This window comes from Erinaceus europaeus, chromosome 23 (assembly GCF_950295315.1).
Source record: "Erinaceus europaeus chromosome 23, mEriEur2.1, whole genome shotgun sequence".
Lineage (NCBI taxonomy): Eukaryota > Metazoa > Chordata > Mammalia > Eulipotyphla > Erinaceidae > Erinaceus > Erinaceus europaeus.
Genome location: NC_080184.1, coordinates 10,232,164 through 10,255,817, shown reverse-complemented (window position 1 = coordinate 10,255,817; position 23,654 = coordinate 10,232,164). Strand labels below are relative to the sequence as shown.

Here is a 23,654-nt window from a genome sequence, read left to right as displayed (position 1 = left end):
GCTGCCTGCTCACAGCCTGGCTCCAGGAGTGCAGTGAGCTCCTTTCACCTGGAGGGTGCCGGCATGCAGTCCTGTGAACGCTGAGACCTGTCTCTGTAGGTAAGACCACAGACAAATAAGAATGGGTAACAATAGAAAATGGTACTGCAACGGTGGGTTTCAGCAGTGTTGCCCAGGAAGCTTTGGAGATGTGGCTTAGTGTAGTCTACCTGAACTTGAGACCAAATGGAACAGATGACTTTGGTACTTTGCAAAGTGCACAAGTTGCTACTGAACTAGACTCACTGTTAAGGGGGAGGGAGTAGCTAACTGGGGCCATTCTTGTTCCCTCCTGCAGGAATTCCAGACTGACTCTGACAGGGAAATTGCAAGAGAGTCAGTCATGTTTCAGGGTGATGAAAAATTATTGTGAGGAAAAAAGGGCAGGAAAAAAGGAAGCACAAGCCATGTAGCATGGATACACTGAGACAAAGAGAGAGGAAGGCCAGAGCCTCCTGGTCTTGCAAGCTCTAAAGTTTCAAGGGGGGAAGGGCAGGAGCCTCAAGGGGATGTGTCTTTAGGTGATCTCACATCAGCATTTTGTGACTTTTTTTTCAGTCTGGTAGCAGGCAGTGCTGGTGCTTCTGTCTTCTGCCTTGTTCCATTCTTGCTTCCTCCATGATGCAGAGGGAAGGGTGTTGCTTTCCCTAAGCTGTTCACAACACACACCTCTACCAGGATAAAGTAACTGAAATTAATGGAACTCCTGGAGAAAATCCAGGTCTCAGGAATAAATCTTATTATATAGATGGGTGGCTGATCAAGATGACAGGGAGTCATCCTTCAGAACTGGATGATCTAATGAGTGAGGAAGCATATGAAAAATACATGAAATTGTGGGAGTAGTGGCATAATGGTCATGCAAAGAGTCTCTCATGCCTGAGGCTCCAAAGTCCCGGGTTCAATCCTCTATACCACCATAAAGCTGGCCTGACCAGTGCTTTAGTAAAAAAAATAATAATAATAATACCTCAACTCTATCAAGGAGGATGGGGTATATAGCATAATGGTTATAAAAACAGATTGTTAAGCCTGAGGCTCCAAAGTCCCAGGTTCAGACCTCCTCCTCACCACCATAAGGCAGGGTTGATCAGTGCTCAGGTTAAAAAAGAAAAAAGTAAAAGACAAAATCTATCAAGGAATAAAAATACAACTTAATCTAGCACAGTTGCTTTAAATTATAGCTATTAGACTTTAACTAACAACTTCTATGAAGAGCAATAGAAGGAGAAATTATAGCAATGCTACTGGGTTAAGCTACCCATTAGCTTATTAACTATTGCATACGAGCATGACATAGTTCTTTTTTTCCCATAACACCCGATTATATATAGACCAGTTTTCAGTTATAATATCTAATTTTATGAGACTGTCTAGCTGAAAATAATGTAATTCAAAGAGAGCACTAATATCTTAATTCATTATAATGTAGATGCTCACAACCATCCCTGGTCACAGTATTTAGTGATATTTATTGGAAATAATTGGCAGTGGTGGAGTAGTAGTTGCATAGTTCCAGACCAACAGTACTGTCTTAATTTTTGCAGTACAATATGTTTGATGGTACAATTTTTAAAAGATATTTATTAATGAGAAAAGAGGAGAAAGAACCAGACATCACTCTGGTACATGTGTTTTGAGGGATTGATCGCAGGACCTCATGCTTGAGAGCCCAGTACTTTCTCCACTGATGGTACTATTTTTATATAAAGAAGCAATAGTCCTGCTGGAAAACAAGGTAAATTTGATTATACATCATTAAATTAAAAAAAAAAAAAAAGCAAAACTCCTCTTTTCAGAGAGCAGAGAATGCACCCCTGTGCCACCAAAACTCCTGTTTCTCTCCTTAAGGAGCTGCTCATGGCAAGATGACTCTGACCAGCAGAAGAATGCTGCTGAGAGCCAGGAGCCATGCGCAGGGTGGTGAGTGCGGGTTCCCAGGGCGCACAGGTGGAGGGGCTGCTTCAAAGATGCAGGAATATACTTGGAAGCAGCACTGAGGCCAAGGTCTCTGGCTGAGTCCTCCACATCCTGATAGGAGCCCAGGCCTTAGGCTGCAGAAAGGCTTCCCCAGCACCTATCTTGTCTCCTTTTAGGTAGACTGGACACCAGACTCTGCCCTCAACTTCCAGCATGGCTTCCCCTGGGGTTGAACTGATTCTCCTCATATCAGAGCTGGAGTTGAGTCCTGCTCTATCCTTGAGTGAAGGTTCTGGCTCTAGAATCAGAACCTTATCCTGGGTTGTAGAACCAGGCAAAACTGAAAGACACCAGACAGGGTGACTAGGCTGGGAGCTGAGCACTGTTGCTCAGTGCCCTGCAGCCTCCACCATGTCCTGTTTAGCACCAATTGTTTAGCCCTTATAAGGCCCATAGTTTCAGTAAATGTAGAATAAAGGGGAACAAGCAGTTATGTACCCAGTTGATCACACATATTAGCATGCACAGGAACCTGGGTTCAAGCCCCATTCCCTGACTGCAGAGGCAACAGCTTATGAGTGGTGAAGCAGGACTGCAGGTGTGTATCTTTCTCTCTCCCTTTCTATCTCCTCCTTTCCTCACAATTTTTATCTTATTGAATGAAATATATATTTTTTTCAATTTTTTTAAAAAAAATCATCTTTATTTACTTATTTGGATAGAGACAGCCAGAAATTGAGAGGGAAGGGGTGATAGAGAGGGAGAGAGACTGAGAGGCACCTGCAGCCCTAATTCACCACTTGTTAAGCTTCCCACCTGCAGGTGGGGGCTGGGGGCTCAAACCCAGGTGCTTGCACCCTGTAACCTGTGCTCTCAACTAGGTGCACCACCACCTGGCCCCTTTAAATTTTTTTTTATTATCATTATTTATCAGATAGAGACAGCCAGAAATTGAGAGAGTAAAGGGAGATAGAGATACACACAGAGAGATACCTGCGACACTGCTTCACTGCTTGTGAAGCTTTCCTCCTGCAGGTGGGGTCTGGGGACTCAAACCTGAGTCCTTGCACACTGTAACATGTGCACTCAACCAGGTGCACCACTACCCGGCCCCTGAAGTATATTGCTTCTTTCCTTTTCCTTTCTTTCTTTTTTTTTTAAAGTCTTTTTTTAACTTGGTTTTATTTGAAAGGACAGAGAGAAGTTTAGAGGGAAGGGGAATAGAGAGGGAGAGAGGTCTGCAGGTGAAGACTGGGTCTTGAACTGGGGTCCTTATGCACTGTAATTTATGCGCTTAACAAGATGTGCCACCACCCAGCCCCTCAAGTAAATACTTCAAGGAGAAGGATGTCATCAGTTTTGCCAAACATTGGTAGATGGAAGGTCCTTATGTGTGTTCCTGCCATCATCCATCTGGAATATCCACTTCTGATGCTGTACTAACAATCCCTCATTTTGTTGTGTTCCTACAGAAATTTCCTTGCAAATACCATAGTCTGAGAACTTTCTGTACCATCCCTCCACTCTGTCACATCAACCAGCTCCTTTCATGGAATGTCTCTGCTCTCCGCTCTCTGATTCTAGAGCCATCATCCTATGGTAGACCTTTCTTTCGATGTGCACTGGACACAGCAGGGACTTGTGCACCTAACATTTACAGGTCTTTCTTCAACCTCCACAGAGAAGAACAGGGTGGAGATGCAGGTAGGGAGAATAATGAGAAGAGGCCAGAAGACTGGGGCTTCCTGGCCACTTTTCTCTTTGGACCTGGGGAGATTCACCCCAATCTTACCTCTGCCTTTTCTGCTATAATTGCATATCTAGGCCTCTAGGAACTCCTAGGCCTTCTTATTCTCCTAAAGCAGATGACTGAGAGGACATCATTGATATCAGTCCTTTATCCCCATTGCAGTCACTCCAATTCACTCCATGTTCTGGCACAACTATTGCTTCCTAACTAAGGAGACAGAATGCTTCTGTGAGGGTTATTTAGACCTTCCTCACAAGCTGTGATCACAGAACATGACCCATGTCCTCAGCTTTGATTGCACCAGATTCTATGCTGCAGGGAGGGACACACAGACAGGGAAGGGACCACTGACTTTCATGGGTGTGGCCTTAGAATTGTCTCAGGGGGAGTCGGGCTGTAGTGCAGTGGGTTAAGCGCAGGTGGCGCAAAGCACAAGGACCGGCATAAGGATCCCGGTTCGAACCCCGGCTCCCCACCTGCAGGGGAATCGCTTCACAGGCGGTGAAGCAGGTCTGCAGGTGTCTATCTTTCTCTCCTCCTCTCTGTCTTCCCCTCCTCTCTCCAGTTCTCTCTGTCCTATCCAACAACGACAACAACAATAATAACTACAACAATAAAAAACAAGGGCAACAAAAGGGAATAAATAAATAAAATTAAAAAAAGAAATAACAAAATTTTAATATAGATGAGAAATAGAATTAAATATAGACAACAAAACCAACCATGGTGGTTAGCATGCTTCTTAAATATTTACCTCTTTAAAAAGAGTGCTGGGGTAGGGGAGGTAGCACAATAATATTGATAAGCCAACACAACATCTTTGAACAAATATAGATATATATGAGGGTGTTGATATTGATATTAAATTGTTAACTGATATATCTGTACTAGTGATACTAGATTTACTCTGTGGGACATTTGATATGATGCTCTGCTCTGTGGCCTCTTAAGAGTCAACACAAGTGTACATGCAGTGAATTTAGGATGATAAAATATATCTAGGAGTTAATTAGAAAAAAATAAAAATAAATTTAAACATACAGTTTTGAGCCAGGATTATGAACTGGGATCCTTGAGTGAGTCCTTACATTTTCTACTATGTGAACTAACCTGGTGTGCCACTGTTTGGGCCCATAATTTAATTATACATATATATATATATATATATGTGTGTGTGTATATAACTTTAAGAAAACTTAAGAAAAATATATATTTATATTTCTTTTTAGTTAAAAATTAAAAAACAATAAATTGTCACTAGTTTCACTGAACTCAGTGCCTGTATGATGAATCCACTGCTACAGGCAACATTTTTTCCCTTTTTCTTTGACTTGATTTGACAAAAAGAAATCGTGAAAGGAAGGACATACAGAGGAACTGAGAGAGAGAGAGAGAGAGAGACAGGCACACACACACACACACACACATACACACACAAAGAACAAGATAGATAGAGAGAGAGAGAGAGCTGTGGCACTGCTGTATCACTAGTGATGCTTCCCCAGTAGCCAGGAACTAGGGTTTTAACATAGGGCCTTGCTCAACAAGCCTTGTGAACTCAATTAATTGTGCTAATGTCTGGGCCTCAAAATGAATAAAGCACATATATCTTATTATTTGGGATAGGTTCAAAGATGTCCCTGAATTGTGTTTGCTCATGTTGTGCCCATCATTTATCAAGCTCTGACCTTTTGTCTTTGCCATTGTAGAGATCAACATGAACATCCATTTGATTCCAAATATGACACTGCCTTTCAATATCTGTAATCTCTTTTTTTTGGTAAATAAATGTCTTTTAACTTTATTTATTTATATTATCTTTATTTATTTCTTGGACAGTGTCAGCCAGAAACAAAGAGGAAAGTGGCAACAGAGAGGAAGAGAGACACCTGCAACACTGCTTCACCACTCACAAAGCTTTCCCCCAGCAGGTGGGCACTGGTAGTTCAAACCCAGTCCTTGTGCACTGTAATGTGTGAGCTCCACCAGGTACATGACCACCTGTTCCATCAATATCTATAATTTCTTTAACAATTACCATAACCCTTTAGAGAACATCATGGTTCCTAGGGATTAAGGGGAGGAGTCAGAGTGTTCTAATTGTAACAGCCAGAAACATATAAAATCTGATGCCATTATTTCAGGGATAGTATTAGCAGATTAGATCCCCTGGTTCCCCACCTGCAGGGGAGTTGCTTCCCAAGCGGTGAAGCAGGTCTGCAGGTGTCTATTTTTATCTCCCCCTCTCTGTATTTCCCTCCTCTCTCCATCTCTCTCTGTCCTATCCAACAACAACAACAAAAACCAAGGGTAACAAAAGGGAAAATAAAGGTAAGGAAGAACTAAGGAATTCCTTACTTTAGATCTACTGAAACCCAAGGTCCCAAAGAAGGCAGAGAAATCATAGCATGCCTGGTCAAAGTCAGGTGCAAGGTGCTGCTGACTAACATGTTGACTGCAGAAAGGCTTCCCCAGGATCTATCTTGTTTCCTTTTAGGTAGACTCTGCCCTCAACTTCCAGCATAGCTTTCCCTGGGGTTGAACTGATTCTCCTCATACCAGAGCTGGAGTTGAGTCCTGCTGTATCCTTGAGTGAGGGTTCTGGCTCTGGAATCAGAACCTTATCCTGGGTTGTAGAACCAGAAAAAACTGGAAGACACCAGACAATTGAAGACACCAGGGAGTTGAGCACTGTTGCTCAGCGCCCTGCAGCCTCCACCCATGTCCTGTTTATCATTGATTCTTTTGTCCTTATAAGGCCCATAGTTTCAATAAATGTTGAATAAGGGGGGCCAGGCAGTGATGCACCCAGTTGAGTACACACATTAGCATGCACAGGAACCTAGGTTCAAGCCCCATGCCCTACTTGTAGAGGCAACAGCTTTACAGAGTGGTGAAGCAGGACTGCACAGGTGTATCTTTTTCTCTCCTTCTCTATCTCCTCCTTTCCTCACAATTTCTATCTTATTAAATGAAATAGATAAAAAAAAAAAAACGGAAATATGGCCACTGCTATAGCAACATTTATGATAACAAAATAATAATTAAAATTTTACAGCTCAAGGAAACATTTAATTTATTTAGTTACTTACGTATTCCTCCAGGATTATTTCTGGGGCTCAGTGCCTGCCTTATAAACTCACTGCTCCTGGAGGCCATTTTTTTCCTATTTGTTGCCCTTGTTGTTGCTACTGCTGTTGTTGGATAGGACAAAGAGAAATCAAAAGAAGGGAAGACAGAGAGGTGTAAATATCACCACCTGCATACCTGCTTCACTGCTTATGATGTGAACCCCCCCGCCCCCCGCAGGTGGGAAGCTTTGGGTTAGAACTCAGATCCTTACTCCAGTCCTGCATTTCATGCCTGTTAGCGAGCATAAATCAAACCACCATCCACTGTAAGGAAGCAAAGATGTTTATTGACGAATTGCAATCCGGGCCGAGATGGTGACTGGTGTTAGTCTACCAAGCTCGACCCCGAACAGGGCTCAAGCCACACAATTTATAGGAATTCAGACTACACTCAGGGAGGGGGAGCACATCACCTTATCAACCTATATCCAATAACAGGCTATAGCAAACACAAAATCCAATCATTTCAAACTTAGCAAAAGCATGATCCATTCAAAGCAAAGCACGGGCTAGTTTCAAATATAGTAAGATCACACAACCAGTAGAATTCAACCAGGCACATCCTCCTGCCATCGGCTATGACCACCCATCCAGTAGACAGCACACCACAAAGTCTGTGCAAAGGTCCTGATAAGGCTTGTCCCCATGCAGGGTCCTTAAAACAATGGGTGGCCTTCACTGATTAGGTCCTGATAAAGCTTGTCCCATACAGGGTCCTTCCAACAACTTACAAAACAATGGGTGGCCTTAACTGATTAGGTCCTGTTTATTCAAGGGGGAAGGGGCAAGGAATTTTTCTACTTCACTCAGCAAGACATACTAAAAGCACTTAACAAACAACTGCATAAAAAGGGAATTTCAAGGCTACTGCCTTTTACAATGCCATGTTCACTTAACTCGCTACATTGCCACTAGGCCTCCAAAGAAATTTTCCTTTTCTTTCCTTTGATTTTTTTTTCCCCACCAAAGCACTGCTCATCTCTGGTTTATGGGACTGAATTTAGGGTTTTGGAGCCTCACACATGAGAGCTTCTTTGCATAACAAGTACATGATTTAACCCCACCTTCCTATTTTTTTTTTTTCTTTAGTGACTGTTCTAATGAATTTTGATGCCCCAATTATTATTTTATTTTTATTTATTTTCCCTTTTTGTTGCCTTTGTTGTTTTTTATTGCTGTTTTTTTTACTTATTTTAATGAGAGGGAGAGAGAAAGATACAGAAAGACTAGAGCACTGGATTATGACAGTGCTAGGATTGAACTGGAGACAGCAAAGCCTCAGGCATGAGTCTTTTGCAGAACCATTATGCTATCTCCCCAGGCTCATAAGTAGTTTTATTTTATTTTATTTATTTATTTATTTTTACCAGAGCACAGCGCAGATCTGGTTTACGGTGGTACAGGGAATTGAACCTGGGACTTTGGAGCCTCAGGCATGAGAGTCTCTTTGCATAACCATTATGCTATCTACCCCTGCCCAAGTAGTTTAAAAAAAAAAGTTTAATGATTTAGAAGTAGTTATTCTTTTGTTGTTGTTCTTGAAGTCATTGTTGGATAGGACAGTGAGAAATGGAGAAAGGAGGTGTTGAGAGCATTTAACCAAAAATATGACCCTTATAGTGATTAATTAAGTATGGTAAAGAATTCTGCCAATGAAAACCAAGGCTATCATTATTTTTATAAGTACTGCAGTACTAATATATAGACAGTAGGTGGCGCTCTAACACCACATTACACTAACAACACATTCTAATTTATTAAAATGCTGTTCAAAAGTCACCATATTTCTAACATCAAATTATTATAATTACAACTTTGCATCCCCAAATACCTCCTTGGCCTAAAACAGGTAGGAGTGCAGATAAGGTCACGACAAATGATGTCCTCAGGTTGAGAGTTCTGGTCCTGATGGGTCCTGGGTCTGATCCTGATCTGGTCCGGGAATTTGCAGATACCTCGGTGGCCATCGGTCTGTTGATTGCCACGGGATATGGGGGATGGGGGCTTCTGAACTTACATGCTAGCATGCTGTTCAAAAGTTGCCCTCCATGTCCATAGGTCTGGGGGTTTTATCCCTGAGCTAGGCTGGGGTGTGGGTTAGGTAATTTCCAGCCAATGAGAGTTGGGGTCTTCCTGACATGTAGGTCTAACTTTATCAGGCTATAGAGATGTGGGGCTTGCCCTGCACAAGACTTTATCTTGTGCTGGTGTATGGGGCATTTCAGTGAACTCTGGGGCCACATTGGGATTACCCTGCATAAGACTTATGCTGGCCTGCGGGGGGCATTTCAAAGAATTGAAGGGGTTAATTTAGGGTTGGTCTGCACGGGACTTTAACGCTGGTGCAGGGACATCTCAGCGCAGGGACATCTCAGCATGTCTACTTATCTAATGCAGGCCTGCAGGGCTTGGGGGCCAAGCTTCTAAGTTTATCTTCACTTTATCATTTAAAACTCAAAGGTATTTTAACAATGTTCATCACTGAAATAAGCATTTCCATACTTCAAAATAACATTCTCACACTTGAATATTCACTTCAACTTTATCACACTCTAAACTTAAACAACTCATCCTAATATTCTTAACCTATTAAAACAAAAAAATACCTATTAAAACATTTCACACTCAAAGGAATACTTTCACACTTAATATTCTCACACTTCTTATATATGTCCTAAATACACACTTCTTATTATTTCAAGTACACACTTCTTATATCTCCATATTATTTCAAACACACAGTTTAGTATTATTCTAAGTTCACACTCCTTACTAATATTCTATTCTAGGTTTGGGCATAAATCACCACAAATTTGTTCAGGAATAATATTCTTGTTCCTGACAGGAGGGAAAGACAGAGAAGGGGGGTTGAGAAAGAAAGACACCTGCAAACCTGCTTCACCACCTGTGAAGCAACTCCCCTGCAGGTGGGAAGCCAGGGGCTAGAACTGGGATCCTTGCCAGTCCTTGCACTTCGCACCACGTGGAATTAACCCGCTGAGCTACCGGCTGATTCCAGCCCTAATTATTTCTAACCCTTTATTTATTGGGTAGAGACAGCCAGAAATCGAGATGGTAGGGGAGATAGAGAGGGAGAGGGAAAGAGAGACACCTGCAGTCCTGCTTCACCACTTGCAAAGCTTTCCCTCTGCAGGTGGGGACCAGGGGCTCAAACCCGGGTCCTTGGGCACTGTAACATGTGTGCTCAACCAGGTGCACCACTGCCTGGTCCCGATGTTCTTACTCTTACACTGATTCTAACCTGGCTTGGTAGGAAGTAGGATGTATTACAAGATACAGAGAGAAACACACAGAAATGAAGACCAGAGCAGCACTCATCTCTGACTTATGGTGGTAATGGAACCTGAGACAATGGAACCTCAGGCAAGAAAGTCAGTTGCATAACTGTTATGTCATCTTAAATTTTAAAAGTAAATAAACAAACATCAACTTGATCATTTGCCACCATCAATCAGCCTTTCTGGGCTGGGCTACCAAAATTGCTGAACTGATTTGTGTGGCTGCTTTGTTCCTGGAGGCAGGGCTGGTTCTGGAGCTGGGTGAGCACAGACACTGAAAGCAGGGGGCTGAGGGCACAGCAGGGTACCATGCTCTCAACCAGGAAGGAAGAATCCTCACAGGACATTGTTGCTGGAATCAAGCATTTGCACACCACACCTGATATGATGATACGGGACCCTCACTCCTGAAATGTTTGGACCGCCAGAGATTGAGCTCCACTCACTGAAGGATCAAGGGCTGTGGTGGGAGGGGTTTCACCGAGGAAAGTGCCCTGCTGGGAAAGGCAGAGGCCAGGTACAGAGCAGTTGTCCTGAGTCCAGGATTAATCACTGCCAGGGGGCATATATGGAGCCAAGCACAAGGACCAGCATAAGGATCCTGATTTGAGCTCCCGGCTCCCCACTTGCAGGTGAGTCACTTCACAAGCACTGAAGCAGGTTTGCAGATGCCTTTCTATCCCTCTCTCTGTCTTCCCCTCCTCTCTCTTTCTATCTGTCCTCTCCAACAACAGTGACATCAGTAACAATAATAACTACAACAAAGGCAACAAAGGGGAATACATAAAAGAAGTGACTTCATGCCACTATATTTAGTCCTCTGTAGAAGGATCTGAATTCTCTAGAGTTGTTTAGGGTTCAGCTGTGTGATGCCTCCTTTATCCTGAGTCCCCACCCTTCCAGAGCAGAAAAAAAATCACTGGAATAAGAGCTGACCCACAACACAGAATCCTGGTTGGCTAAGACCTCGCCAACAGGATTAAAGACAAAGAAAGGGGGAGTTGGACGGTAGCTCAGTAGTTAAGTGCACGTGGCACATAGCAAGGACCAGCTTAAGGATCCCAGTTTAAGAACTCGAGCTCTCCACCTGTAGTGGAGTCACTTCACAAGAGTTCAAGCAGGTCTGCAGGTGTCTCTAATTCTCTCACCTTCTCTGTCTTCTCCATTTCTCTCTGCCCTATCCAACAACAACATCAGTAATAACTACAACAATAAAACAACAAGGGCAACAAAAATAAATAAAAAGACAAAGAGAGGGCTGGGTAGACAGCATAATGGTTATGCAAAAAGACTTTCAACCCTGAGGCTCCAAAGTCCAAGGTTCATTCCTCAGCACCACTATAAGCCAGAGCTGAGCAGTGGTCTGATAGCTTTGTGTCCTTCTTTCACTATAAATAAAATAAAATATTAAAAAAAAAAAATGACAAAGAAAGCGCTGCTAATACCACATCTGGTTTTCAGACTGGAGATGAGTGACCACATAGCAAAACTAAGATCCGGTTGACTCCAAGACCCAAGATTCCTCTTTTTTTCCCAGGCTTAGCTTTTCCTTGCCCTCAAACATTCTGTGCCCCTCCGCGCTCCTGCAGCCCCAGCCAGGAGCATAGTGTATACTAAGCAAATTCTTGCTGAGGGTGGTGCAAATGAGCAGAATCACCTCCTAGCAACTCCTTGATGGGCCAGCCCACAGTCAGAACTCACAAGTGAACACTGGGGGAAATGCCAAGGGCTACAGAAACTGCAGAAAGACTGCCTTGGAACATGAATGCCTTCCCTGTTCTCATCAGATTGGGTTTCAAGCCACAGAGAAAAAATGGGGGTAGAACTTAGAGAACCAGTCCCATGTCCCCAAAGTACAATAATAAAAACTGCATAATATATACAGTTTGTGTATAAAGGAAATTTGTTTATTTGAACTATAGTTCTAATCACCAAAATGCCTAATTGAACAGTCAAAAGCATCATAAGCTTTAACCAGTAGCAAAGGTACCACTGCTACTCAACACCATATGTTAACTCATCCTGGGGACTGAACCTGGAATTCTAGAGTTTCAGGTACGACTGTCTCTTGTGTAATCATGATGCTATCTCCCCAGCCCCCAAACATTTTAACTTACAATTCTTTTCCTATTTAGAACTCAACGAACACAAGTTGTTTTCTCCATTTGTAACATAAACAAAAGCACAAGATAAATAAAAAAGAACAGACTTTTCTGGGAAGATGACCTTACTAATGTATCCTGGAACCCCACCTCTCCAGAGCCCTGCACCACTAGGGAAAGATAGAAACAGTCTGGGGGTATGGACTCACCTGCTAATGCCCCTGTTCAGCAGAGAACCAATTACAGGAGATAACCTTCCACTTTCTGTACCCCATAATGGTCCTGGGTCCATGTTCCCAGAAGGATAAAGAGTAGGAGAACTTCCAAGAGAGCATCTAGAGACCACAACTCTGCCCAGACCTCCAGCTCAACCCAGTTGAGAAACTCCTCTAAAGAACAAGGAATATCAAAGATCACCTGAGACTGCAACAAGACAAGACTGGGACTACTCTGGGAACCCCCCAAGTCACCAGTGAGTGAAAAAATGTGTGGCTCGTGGACAGAGCAGAGCATAAGGAGAGATTCCAGGGGCTAAAGCCCATATCTACTCCCGAGTGGATGGTAACAGTCCAGCAGTTTGCCAGTTGAGGGGCCACCTCCAGTCTGTTTTACCAACAAAAAGACTGCTGAAGGAAGGAGAGGACTCCCCTAAGACTCACCAAATGCAACTGTGCTCCCATCTGATGACCATGAGCTTGAACCTGAGCCCTTGTGATGATATCTTGTTGAAATGATTACTAAATGGCAACAATAAAAATCTTTTAAATTTGAAAAAAAAAAATAAGAAAGGTCCATGACAACACCATTTGGACTTTACTTTTTTGTTGATGAGTTTTTTATTTTGTTGTTGCTGTTGTTTGTCCCAGAGCACAGCTCAGCTCTAGTTTATGGTGGTGCAGGGGATAGAACCTGGAACCTCAGGCCCAGGCATGCGAGTCTTTTGGCATAGTTATTATGCTATCTCCCTCACCCTAGGACTTTACTTTTTCATTCCCCTGTTTGCCTGGAACAATAGTTGAATTGATCAATGATTGATTTGGAGTATATTGCTTCTTTTTAAATTTTTTTTTTAAATCATCTTTATTTACTTATTTGGCCAGAAATTGAGAGGGAAGGGGTGATAGAGAGGGAGAGAGACCGAGAGGCACCTGCAGCCCTGCTTCACCACTTGTGAAGCTTCCCACCTGCAGGTGAGGCCGGAGGCTCAAACCCAGGTGCTTGCACCCTGTAACCTGTACTCTCAACTAGGTGCACCACCACCTGGCCCCTTAAAATTTTTTTTTATTATCATTATTTATCAGATAGAGACAGCCAGAAATTGAGAGAGTAAAGGGAGATAGAGATACACACAGAGAGTACCTGCAACACTGCTTCACTGATTGTGAAGCTTTCCCCCTGCAGGTGGGGTCTGGGGACTCAAACCTGGGTCCTTGTACACTGTAACATGTGCACTCAACCAGGTGCACCACTACCCAGCCCCTGAAGTATATTGCATCTTTCCTTTTTTTTTTCTTCAAGATTTGTTATATTAATAAAAGTGAACCAAAGCAAAGAAGAAGAAGATGAAGAAGAAGAATGGATCTCTTCTGATGGAGAGAATGGGATATGGAACTCTGGTGGTGAGAATTAAGAGGAATTGTACCCCTCTTATCTTTTGCAATCTTGTCAATAATTATTAAATCAATAAAATACAAAATACATAAAAATAAAAGAACTTTGCCCAATTTCAAAATATAATTGGTTCTTACTGACTTAAAAGGATTCACTATAAAATGAAGTTCTGTTATTAATCAAAGTATGTGTGTTTTTGCATGCAAGCCATGTTTCATTTGTATCATCATCCAATATAGACATTTCATTTTAATGAAAAAATCATAAGGGGACCAGGCAGTAGCCCAGCAGGTTAAATGCACATGGTGCAAAGCCAAGAGCCAGTGTAAGGATCCTGGTTTGAGCCCCCAGGTCCCCACCTACGGGGGGGAGGGTCTCTTCACAGGTGGTGAAGCAGGTCTGCAGGGGTCTCTTTCTTTCCCCTCTGTCTTCCTGTCTTCTCTCTGTCCTATTCAACAACAGCAATAATAACAACAACAATGATAAACAACAAGGGCAACAAAAAGGGGAAAAATAGCCTCCAGGAGCAGTGGATTCATAGTGCAGGCACCGAGCCACAGCAATAACCCTGGAGGCAAAAAATATATATATAAGAAATAAAAACTAATAAACTTTAATGCTAAATAAACCTTCAGTATCTTTGCATTTTAAATAGTTTTTAGGAAAGGTGTAGGAAGCATAACAAAGAAAAAGATGTCTCCTTCTGATACTCTTTTTAAAATTTTGATTTATATTTACTTATATGTAAAATGGAAATATTGACAAGATCATAGGATAAGAGGGGTACAATTCCACAAAGTTCCCACTCCCAGAACTCCATATATAATCCTCTCCCTTGATAGCTGTCCTATTCTTTATCTCTCTGGGAGTATGGTCGCAAGATCATTATGGGGTGCAGAAGGTGGAAGGTCTAGCTTCCTGTAATTGCTTCCCTGCTGAACATGGGCATTGGTAGGTCAATCCATACTCCCAGCTTCTCTCTCCCTCTCTCTCTCTTCTAATAATTTTTTTTATTTTGTACATTTAAAGTTTTTACTCCTGTTCCATCTGCAATGTGCATTAGATGCAAAAATCTAGGTAGTTTTTGTGAGATAGCAGGTATTTCTCCATGACTTATGAACAATTCACCTTTTATTAATATGAAAATCGAGCAGTATCAAATTCTAATATCTGACATAGATTTGGATGTTTGGGCATTTTCTGTTCTGTTCCATGTGCCTCTTTTCATAACTAAATAAACAGTTTGTCAAAATGTATGATGGATTTTCATGCTTGTAAAGGTCTTTGTCTACTATCTCAAATATTTATTTTTTTCATTAAGCTTTTCATCGGGGAGCTCCCAAATATTTTTAAATTTTTTTCTTATCTTTATTTATTTATTGGATAGATACAGCCATAAATTAAGAGGGAAGGGTATGATGAAGGGGAAAGACAGAAAGACACCTGCATCCCTGCTTCACCACTTGTGAAGCTTTCCCCCTGCAGGTAGGGACTTGGGGCTTGAACCTGGGTCCTTGCCTTTGCAAGATGTGTACTCAACCAGGTGTGCCACAACCGGGTCCCTATTTTTTAAAAAAAACATTCTTCATTATCTTTATTTGACAGAGACAGTCAGAAACCGAGATAGAACGGGGACATAGAGAGGGAGAGAGACAGGGAGACACGTGCAGCCCTGCTTCACCACATGCAAAGCTTTCCCTCTGCAGGTGGGGACCAGGAACTCAGACCCGGGTCCTTGCGCACTGTACTACCTATGCTCAACCAGTTGCACCACCGCCTGTTCCCCCAAATATCTCTTATTTCATTACAGGAATCAAAAACAGGGAGCAAGTATTACTCAAAAATTTTAAAACCCTGATATTTTTGTCCAGCTTATGAAAAAAAATGATAAACACAAGAAAAGCTAGCATCTTAAGTGAATGACTCTTGTGAATCAAGAACAATACAGAGCCACCATCCCACTTCAAAGTTTCCTTGTAATGCCCCTTGGGAAAGTGCACAGGGACATAAAATACACACTAGTGTCTATTGGACATTTGGCCGAAGAGCTGATCTATTGTGAGAGTTATTCTCCTTAGGCATCTTTCTGTAACATATAACATATTGGTATAGGAATATGTATGTCAAAAATAAAATAATTAGGGACCAGGCGGTAACGCAGTGGGTTAAGCACACATGGCACTAAGCTCAAGGACACGCTCCAGGATCCTGGTTGGAGCCCCCGACCCCCACCTGCAGGGGCGTGGCTTCACAAGTGGTGAAGCAGGTCTGCAGGTGTGTTTTTCTCTCTCAATTTGTCTTCCCTTTCTCTCTCGATCTTTCTTTGCCCTATCCAACAACAGTGACAGCAGTGACAACAATAAGAACAATGATGAAGACGATAAACAAGGGCAACAAAAAAGGAAAAAAATAGCCTCCAGGAGAAGTGGATTCATAGTGCAGGCACTGAGCCCTAGCAGTAACCCTGGAGGGAAATATAAAATGAAATAAAATAAAATAAAAATGAATAAAATAATTATATTTGATGCTCTAAGTTTCTATAACTATTTGTTAAATCATTTTGAAAATGTCTGTTAAGTGTCCTATAGGAGTACTTATGAATCAGGCCAAAAGCTAATATTCCTGTCTAGCCGCTGTCTTTAGAGCATGTGAGGCTCAGGGTCCAGCTGTGGTCCAGAAGGCAGGGTGAGATGCCCCCAAGAGGCTCCACCCACAGGCTGAGGGGTAGGTGCACCTGAGCCCAGATCCATCTCTTACCTGTTTTGTTGGTCTCTTGAGTTTAATTGGTGTTTTGAATGCGCTAACAATTTTTAAAAAAATTTTTTGGTGTCGCCAAGAATGGCAGACTTGTGGACCTTTTTAATGTCTGCATCTTCAAGGAGGTAACCACTCCTGTCATCAACCTCAAGGACATGGACGCTTCTCTGGCTTCTGAGCCCCAAAATTCACTTCATCTCTCAGACACCGCGGTCCTACCTCTGTCCTCGTGGCATCTCCTAGCAGCGCTGGAACTCCAAGCAACGCCCAGGGTCCACACAACAAAGCAGTTAGAACTCTCAGCCCCAATGGCAGGTGGGAGTGTGGAGGGGAGCCAAGGAGCCCCACTGGGAAGGCAGGTAGGAAAGAGAGGTGCCAGGTGCAGGAGAAGCCACTGCTGAGCCTGACTCAGAGGGAACAGCTCTCCCCAGCACCTCTTATTCTCACCAAACAGCAGTGGGTGCCCACACTCACAGCGGTTTTGTTGTTGTTGTTGTTTGTTTGTTTTTTAATTTAATTTGATTTTTTTTAAAGACCAGTAGTTTGTGGGAGAAAAGGGGTACAATCCCATACACCACCACCAGAGTTCCTTATCCCATCCCCTCCACTGGAAGCTTTCCTATTCTTTATCGCTCTCAGAGTAAGGACCAAAATTCTTTATGGGGTGTATAAGGTGGGGGTTCTGGCTTCTGTAATTGCTTCTCTGCTGGACATGGGTCTTGGCAGGTGGATCCATACCCCCAATCTTTTTCTATCTTTCACTAGTGGGGCAGGGCTCTGGGGAGGTGGGGTTCCAGGACACATTGGTGAGGTCCTCTATCCAGGGAAGTCAGGTTGGCACCATTGTAACATCTGCAGTTTGGTGGCTGAAAAGCGTTAAGATATAAAGCACAACAAATTGTTTAATAATAAGGAACATAAAGGTAATAATAGAACAAGGGCAACAAAAGGGAAAATAAATATAAAAGAAATTTAAAGACGTTAATAATAGAGCAGATGAGATTTGGGGTCTTCATGTTCAATCGATGAGGTTTACAGTTAACAGTATTTTTATACTTTCTTCATATTTGGGAGCTACTCTCTGCCCTGATTCAGCTTTCTAGTCCTATACTCAACTCTGACATCATCTCCCCAGACAATACTTTCAGCCTACCTGCATGGTAGTTGTTGGCCTCAGGCACTAATTTGATAGGCTTTATAGGATGCTATTGTGAAAATTTGAGTGATGGTCATGTTATTACTCAATGAATTGAGAGGAATAATATGGATACTTCTTGTCCAATCTAGGCATATCTTTAAAGATATTTTTATTTAGAGCTATGCATCAAAAACTTTGAAACATTCTATTTTCCCCTCATATTAACTAAATAGTGTTTTATAAGACTATAAATTAATAGGTGTCTATATTAATACCATTCCTGCTACCAAAGGTCTGAGTTCTTTACTTTGGTGCAATACTCCAAACTCAGTCAAATTCTGCTTTGCATTTCCCTTTCTGTTCTTCTTTCTCAACTTCTATTTATGAGAAGGATCATCCCATACTCATCTTTGTCTTTCTGGCTTATCTCACTTAACATAGTTCCTTCCAGCTCCATCCAAATGGGTCAGAGAAGGTGGGTTCATTGTTCTTAATAACTGAGTAGTATTCCATTGTGTATATATACCACAACTTTCTCAGCCATTCATCTGTTGTTGGCCACCTGTGTTGCTTCCAGGTTTTGGCTATTATGAATTGTGCTGCTATGAACATGGGTGTACACATAGATTTTTGGATGGTTATGCTTGATTCCTTAGGATTTATCCCTGGGAGAGGAATTGCAGAGTCATAAGGAAGGTCTACTTCTAACCTTGTGAGGGTTCTCCAGACTGCTGTCCACAGGAGTTGGACCAATTTACATTCCCAGCAGTGCAGGTAGATTCCCTTGTCCTCACAACCTTTCCTGCACTTGTTGTTGCTATCATTTCTGATGTATGACATTCTCACAAGGAAAAGATGGTATCTCATTGTTGTCCTTATTTCCATTTATCTGACAATGAGTGACCTGGAACAATTTTTCAAATGTCTGTTGGTCTTTTGTAATTTTTCTGTGATGAATATTCTAGTAATATCCTCTTCTCACTTTTGGATTGGGTCATTTGCTTTTTTGATGATGAGTTTGGTAAAGTCTATATATTTTGGTTATTAGCCTCTTGACTTATCTATGACATATGGAAATCTCCCATTCTATGAGGAATATCTTTGTTTGAGTAATGGTTTCTTTTGCTGTGCAGAAGCTTTCAATTTGATGTAGTCCCAGTGATTTAATTTTGTTTTAGTCTTCCTTGCAGTTGGGTATCATCAAAGATGCCCTTGAGATTTATATGGGAAAGAGTTTCACCAATGTTTTCCTCTAAGTATTTGATAGTTTCTGGTCTAACATCCAGGTCTTTGATTAACTTGAGTTCACTTTTGTTTCTGGTGAGATAAAGTGGTTGAATATCAGTCTTCTGCATGTTTCAACCCAATTTTTCCTACACCATTTATTTATTTTTTTAATATTTATTTATTTATTCCCTTCTGTTGTCTTTGGTGTTTCATTGCTGTAGATGTTATTGTTATTGCCATTGTTGGATAGGACGGAGAGAAATGGAGAGGAGGGGAAGATTGAGAGGGGGAGAGAGACAGACACTGGCAGATTTCGAGGTATCTCTCTCTCCGGCAGGGTGGCCTCCAGGGGAAAGGTAATGGGCTGGTTCTTTCTCGCTCACGACAGGGGTGACATGAAGTAAAAGACACCAGGGGACTCTTAGCGTGCCTAGAATCTGAGTCCTAGAATCCCAGAATCCTAGAGTCCATTTATTAGCAAAGTGGACATGAGTTAAATAGAAAAGCAATGAAGTTAATTATTGTTGAAATATGTCAGAAATCACAGGTTTCTTAACGGTCAGCATGCCCCTAAGGTAGGGGGCTGGTATGACAGGAATTGATGAGATACAAGACAGTTATTCTCCATGACACAAGCAACTTAATTATCCAAAGGTATTTGAGAGAAGCATAGGGGTTAAACCCGTAGGGTGAGACAGAGAGAAGATGGATATCAAAAGGCCATATAGTTTGGAATTTCTCTTGTCTGTGGTCTGAGGTGTGTGATGAAGTGTGTGATAAAGTGTGTTCTTCTGTGATCAGAAGGTGACTTTGAATAAGTGAATCTGTGGCCATGTGGCCTGCAGTTAATGGAGGGAAGTATTGGGGTTTCTGTGGGCCTGAGAGTCAAGAAGGAAAGAACCAAGTCTGAGTTTCCCCCCTTATGCTCACCTCGGTTGAGAGAGTCTTACCAAGAGGTTATCTTCTCAGACCTCCATCCAAAGATGGGGGTGGTTCTCCCTAAGCTCTATCAGGCTTACACATGTTCCCAACAGGCAGACCTGCTTCACTGCCGGTGAAGCAAGCCCCCTGCAGGTAGGGAGCCGGTGACTTGAACCAGGATCCTTATGCCAGTCTTTGCACTTTGTGCTACCTGCACTTAATCCGCTGCGCTACTACCCAACTCCCACCCAGCACCATTTATTAAAGAGACCCTCCTTCCGCATTTAATTGTTTGGGCCCCCTTATCAAAAATTAGATGCCCATATGTGTGGGGGTTTATTTCTGGGATTTCAATTCTGTTCCATTATTTTGTATATTTATTTTTGTTCCAGTATCAGGCAGTTATGATTACAATGGCAGTTATGATTACAATATAGTTTGAAGTCTGGGTGTGTGATGCTTCCATTTCTGTTTCTTTTTCTTGAGATTGTTTTGGTGATGCTAGGTGTTTTCTGGTTCCAGATGAGTGTTTGTAATTTTTCTCCTATTCTCTTTAAAAAATAATGGTGGGACTTTGATAGGTGCTGCATTAAATTTCTATATAGCCCTGGGTAGAATATTCATTCTGATGATGTCAGTTCTTCCAACCCATGAGCATGGGACATCTTTCTCTTTGTATCATTTTCCACTTCCTTGAATAGTGACTCATAGTTTTCAGTATACAAGTCTTTTACTTCTTTGGCCAGGTTTATTCCTATTTTATTGATTTTACTACTATAGTGAATGGGAGTGATTTCTTGATATCTTTTTCTTCTGATTTAGTGTTTACAAAATGGAAGGCCACTGAGTTTTGTATGTTAATTTTCTTGCCTGAAATATTGGTATATTGCTAATAATTTCCAGAAGCTTTTTGCTGGATTCTTTAGGTATATATGTGTTTACTATCATATCATCCGCAAATAGTGATATTTTGACTTCTTCCTTTCCAATTTTTATTCTTTTTATTCCTTTCTTTTGCCTGATTGCTATGGGGAGAACTTAGATTACTATGTTGAAAAGCAATGGTGATAATGGACAGCTCTGTCTAGCCCCTTGTCTGAGTGGGAATGATTTCAGCTTCTGTCCATGAGTATGATGTTAGATGTGGGTTAGCTGTCTGTGGACTACACTATCTTGAGGAATATCCCATCTATTCCCATCTTTTGTAGTGTTTTGAGCATGAATGGGTGTTGGATTTTGTCAAAGGCTTTCTCTGTATTTGTTAAGATAATCATGTGATTTTTTATTTTGCTTTTAATGTGATGGATCCCATTGATTGACACACATATTGAACCAACCTTGCATTCCTGGGATAAATCCCACTTGGTCATGATAAACAATCTTTTCTTTAAATTTTATTTATTTTTCCCTTTTGTTGCCCTTGTTGTTTTTCACTGTTGCTGTAGTTATTATTGTTGTTGCTACTGATGTTGTCGTTGTTGGATAGAACAGAGAGAAATGGAGAGAGGAGAGGAAGACAGAGGGGGGAGAGAAAGATACCTGCAGACCTGTTTCACCGCCTGTGAAGTGACTCCCCTGCAGATGGGGAGCCAGGGGTCTCGAAACAGAATTCTTATGCTGGTCCTTGTGCTTTGCACCACTTGTGTGTAACCCGCTGCATTACCGCCCGACTCCCAATAAACAATCTTTTTAATATACCACTGTATCTGGTTGGCTAGTAATTTAGCATCTATGTTCTTCAGAGGTATTAGTTTGTAGTTTTCTTTTTTTTTTTTTTTTTTTGTAATATCCCTATCTGCTTTTGTTATCAGGGTGGCATTGGCTTCATAGAAGCTGGAATGGATTTTTTGTTTGTTTGTTTTTAGTGTTAACATTTAATCTTGCAATTCTGTAGGTCATATTGATTTGTTTTAAAAAAATAATGGTGGGAGTTGGACGGTAGCACAGCGGGTTAAGCGCACGTGGCGCAAAGCGCAAGGACCGGTTCGAGCCCCCAGCTCCCCACCTGCAGGGGAGTCGCTTCACAGGCGGTGAAGCAGGTCTGCAGGTGTCTGTCTTTCTCTCCCCCTCTCTGTCTTCCCCTCCTCTCTCCATTTCTCTCTGTCCTATCCAACAACGATGACAACAAGAATATCTACAACAATAAAACAACAAGGGCAACAAAAGGGAATAAATTAATTAATTAAAAATATATATAAATAAATAATAATGGTGCGTTTTGGCATAGAAAAATAGATCATGGGGAGTCCGGCGGTGGTGCAGCCGGTTAAGCACACCTGGGGCAAAGTGCAAGGACTGGTCTAAGGATCCCAGTTCGAGCCTCCTGCTCCCCACCTGCAGGAGAATTACTTCACAGGCGGTGAAGCTTGTCTGCAGGTGTCTACCTTTTCTCTCCCCCTTTGTCTTCCCCTCCTCTCTCCATTTCTCCCTGTCCTATCCAACAATGACCACAACATCAATAACAACAACAATAATAACTATAACAACAACAACAACAACAAAAATAAGCAAGGGCAACAAAAGGGAAAATAAATATTTAAAAAATTTTAAAGAAGCTGAAAGGGTTTTGTTGTTTGTTGGTTTGTTTTTAGTGTTGACATTTAATCTTGCAATTCTGTAGAATGTATTGATTTGTTTTAGAAAATCATAGTGTATTTTTTTTGCATAGAAAAATAGATCATTACTTTTCCAACCACCCAATGGTATAAATTCTAATAGCTCTCTGTGAAGTGATTAGGATTTTGTATCCTAAGCACTTGGAGGACTTTGGGTGTCTCTCTGTGTCTCTCCCTTTTTGTGTTCTCCTCCCATCTCAATTTTTCTGTCTCTACCCAATAATAAATAAATATATTTTTAAATGTTATTTAATATTTTTAAAATAAAGAAAAAGAAAAGGTTATTATTAAAAATCCATTAGCAATTTGAGCTCAGTGTTGAATTAACTTTACTAACTTGAAACCTTAAGTGTTTAGGTTGAAGTACTATATACTCACTAGAAGTGAGTTCTAGGCATTAAAAAGCTTGGGACAATCAATCTGTTTTCCCCTTTTACATTGTTTAAATAGTGATTTATTGTTGTATGCTCTCCCCCTGCCAAGAAAATTGGTTCAGTCCTGCTAGTTTTCGCGGGCCCGCTTGTCCCCGCCCCAAGGAACCCCGAGAGAGTTCCAGAGTTCCAGAATTCATGGCGCTGCCGCGGGGGAAAGAGGCAGCAGAGTTCTGTTTGGTGATTAGTTTGGGTTAGTTTATGAATCGTTGTTCCTGAATAAAGAAATACAGCTTCCCTGCCCAGCCGTGTGTCCGCGAGTCTCTGTCTACCGCAGCTACGCTAGCCCGGCCAGCTGGAGCCTCCGAATTTTAACAACAAATGGTGCCCACGTGGACCTGACCTGTGCATCTCTCAGATAAGTGAAGACAATCTGGCTACCTATGCACTATGGCCTTCTCTTCTGCTTGTGAAGAGATCTCCAAAGGCCTCTGCCCTTTCTTCACGAGACTGTTTCGCTGTTTCTGGAACATTTATCTCTGGACCACGCTGTGGTTTCCACTCACTCGGGCGAACTCAGAACAGCCAGCGGAATCGGGACGAGCCAGTGGGCAGGAGGTGAGGCGTGGAGCTGCCGTTTCCACCTGGTTGAACAGCCAGCCAGCCAGTCAGCCAGCCGGCCGCGCCCAGACAACCCCACGCACCGCGCCCGCAGCCCCGCAGCCCGCAGGAGCCCGATGCCAACACGCTGGAGCCCGATGCCAACACGCTGG

General features: G+C 42.1%; 3 protein-coding genes across 9 annotated transcripts in view; 2 read left to right on the top strand and 1 right to left on the bottom strand.

Moving 5' to 3' along the window:
• The window catches only part of LOC103127428 (zinc finger protein 709-like), a 393,603-nt gene that overhangs the window by 20,961 nt on the left and 348,988 nt on the right, over positions 1-23,654 (bottom strand). The gene's annotated exons all lie outside the window — the stretch shown is intronic.
• LOC103127427 (zinc finger protein 709-like) overlaps positions 1-23,654 on the top strand; it is a 426,106-nt gene that overhangs the window by 275,428 nt on the left and 127,024 nt on the right. The gene's annotated exons all lie outside the window — the stretch shown is intronic.
• The window catches only part of LOC132535538 (zinc finger protein 850-like), a 340,468-nt gene that overhangs the window by 275,443 nt on the left and 41,371 nt on the right, over positions 1-23,654 (top strand). The gene's annotated exons all lie outside the window — the stretch shown is intronic.